Source organism: Rattus rattus, chromosome 12 (assembly GCF_011064425.1).
Source record: "Rattus rattus isolate New Zealand chromosome 12, Rrattus_CSIRO_v1, whole genome shotgun sequence".
Lineage (NCBI taxonomy): Eukaryota > Metazoa > Chordata > Mammalia > Rodentia > Muridae > Rattus > Rattus rattus.
This window is the reverse complement of record NC_046165.1, coordinates 62,702,073-62,705,245: the sequence shown is the minus strand read 5'-3', so window position 1 is coordinate 62,705,245 and position 3,173 is coordinate 62,702,073.

The window sequence follows — 3,173 nt, the reverse complement described above, 5'->3', positions numbered from 1 at the left end:
AGGTACAAAATACTGCCCTGCCTCTCTTCCAAACTCCCATGCAGGAGTCTGAACTCAGGACTCTGGTGCTAAGCAAGCAAGCTGCCACTAAGACCTCCAGCCCAAAACACTTCCTTGGGGTTGGCTGTGCTGACAAGGGAATGCATTGACCCTCAGTTTGTCAGGATAGCAAAAGGGAAGAGAACTAGAGATTTTACATCTTAATTCAGTGTTCCTTTGTCTGAAGGATTCCTGCTAAAATCAAGAGATTTCTTTTAAAAAGTAATAGTTATTTGGAGGCAAAAATGAAGTTGTCTGATACTGAATTCTAGCGGTGTGGGGTGGGGGTGGGGAGGATCATCCAGATGGGTTCAAGTGGCAGTTCGTTTCCCAGCTGGTAAATACAGGATTTACATTTCTTCCATTTGTTTCAGCTTCACAATACCTCAGGAAACGTGCAGTTTTGGGGGTCAGAGAGCAACCTCAGAAGCCATCTACCTCGTGCGCCCCCACCCTCAATCCTCCCTCCTAGTACTGGCTGATTTAATGAGAGGCTTGTGATTGGCGATTGTTCTAGAATTCTTCTGCAAAAGCAAATGAACAAGAAATTGGGCTCCTGGCTAGGCGCCAGGGAGCTAGCTCCTTGGCAAAGCCCTTCTATGACCTGGAGTTTGGTCCTGACTCCTGGGCCACAGGCACGTGGAGACCAGGAAGCAGGAAAGGAGTTCCTTGAGTACACGGTGCTGAGGAGCATGGCGGGAGGCTGATGAGGTCAGGCAACTACGGCCTGCCTACTATCCGAGGACCAGGACCTCAAAGCTTGGGGGTGAGCACAGGGGCTCGAGAAGGGAGTAGCTCAATTTCTACCAGAGCCAAGAGAAGCAGAAAGTTCTCAAGTTTGAGGCTACCCTGGACTGCCTGGTGAGACTTAGCATCCCCTCACCTCCATGTCACCTATGACCACAGCCAGGGCCACCCCATCAGCCACACCCATCCCCCTCTAGTCACAATTCACACAAACAAGGCAGTCGTAGCCCTGGATCTGCACCCTGCTGGAATGTCCCTGGGTTGGTAACTAGTTGGTTGTGTTGGTTGGGGAGGTTGTGGAGGCAGACTCTGGGCCGTGGGGGGTGGGGTTGGTAGCTGCAGAGAGGGTGGGTCCTCCGCATTGCTCGACATTAGCTGCTCTGAGGGGTTCCGATAATACTTGGTGGGCCTGTGGAATTCCTCTGGGCACACCCACAGGAGATGACTCCAGAGCTGTGCAAGTCCTGTTGTCTACACAGTCTTCTTGTGGTTGTAGGGGGCAGAAGAACTCATTTTCAGGTGCCTGTCATCTTCTTAGGGAGTGGCTTCTCTCTTGTCTTTTTCAGTCATATAGCTGGGAAAGGTGCTGAGGGTTAGAGGATGAACCCAGACTCCTACGTCAGCGGTTCTCAGCCTTCCTAACCCTATGTTTAATACAGTTCCTCATGTGGTGATCCCCCAACCATAAAATTATTTTTGTTGTTACTGCATAGCTGTAATTTTGCAACGGCTAAGAATCATAATGTAGATATCTAATGTTTCCATTGTTTTTAAGAAACCCCTGCGAAAGGGTCCAGGGTCGCGCCCCATAGGTTGAGAATCATTGCTCTACATCCTGGTGAAGGTCCTCTCACTGGGACCTGGGTCATGCCAATTTAGGTTAGGATGGCTGGCTAGTGAACCCCAGGAATTCTTCTGTGTCCCTGCTTTCCCAGTGCTGGAATTACAAGTGTGTGCCACCAAGATCAGATTTATGTGGGATTCAGGCCCTCCTGTTTAGACAGCGAGCCCTTTGCAAACTGAGCCATCTCTGTCTCCGTAGCCTTCATTCTGCCAGCATAACCCTTCCCTAGTCACATCTCAAGTTACCTCTCTTCCCTTTTCTCTCTCAACTCCTCCCACGACCCCACCCCCTCGCTCCGTTTATAAATTCTTAACGCCCTGGTCAGAACCCCAGGAAGTGAATCTCAGTTTCCGGTTGGTAGTGAGGGGCTGCCATCCATGGGCGTGCCAGTTAGCCTTGAAAAGTGTTTGTGGGGTTAGTAGTGGAATGCGGCTGTCTGCAGGAACCAAGATCTGATTTCTATTCATTTCCACTTAGGTAGTTCGAATGTCAGGTGGTGTGAGGCACCGTGATGTTCCAGTCAGTTTCTTTCTTTTCACAAACCCATTTAAGGGGAAACTGTGGAGAAATGTCAGGGAACCATGTAGGGCCTGCTTAGCCTTGAGACTTCTAAATGTCCCGATTCTAAATTGTGCAAAGCTTTCAAAAAATTACTTAAAAATATGTCTAGAACAATGCCAAAGGTAACATTTTAGCTAGTTATAAGTGCCCATTCAGTGTGGTTAAGCTACGGACACTGTTGGGCAACCATGTCACCACCATTTACCACAGATCTCTCTTCATCTTGCAAAAGTGAGACAGTGCCCCTTTAAACCTGCCACCCATCCGCCCCCTCCCAGCCACTGATGACCACCGTTCTATTTTCCACACCAAGGCTGTTCTGGGGGTATATTGTTTTCTTTTCAAAATAAGACAAAGATCTATCTATCAGGAATGGGGTTGGGAACAGTCCCACCTAGGCACACAGTCTGTATTACAATTATTTTTTTTTTTCTTTTTTGCTGGGGACGGAACCCAGGGCCTTGCGCTTGCTAGGCAAGTGCTCTACCACTGAGCTAAATCCCCAAGCCCCTGTATTACAATTATACATCTTCCTGAAATACATTTTGAATTGTTTTTACATTTAAAAAAAGGAAAACAACACACACACATACATACACACACAGGATCACACACACACACACACAGGATCACACACACACATACACACATACACACACAAAGGACACACACACATACACACACACAGGACATACACACACATACACACACACGCACACACACAGAATCACACACAAACATACACACACACACAGAACACACACACACACAGGATCACAGACACACACACACACAGGATCACACACACACATACACACACACAGGATCACATATACACATACACACACACAGGATCACACACACATACATACACACATACACACACACAGGATCACACACACACATGCACACACACATACACACACATGCACACACACACAGGATCACACACATGCACACACACACACACACACACACAAGA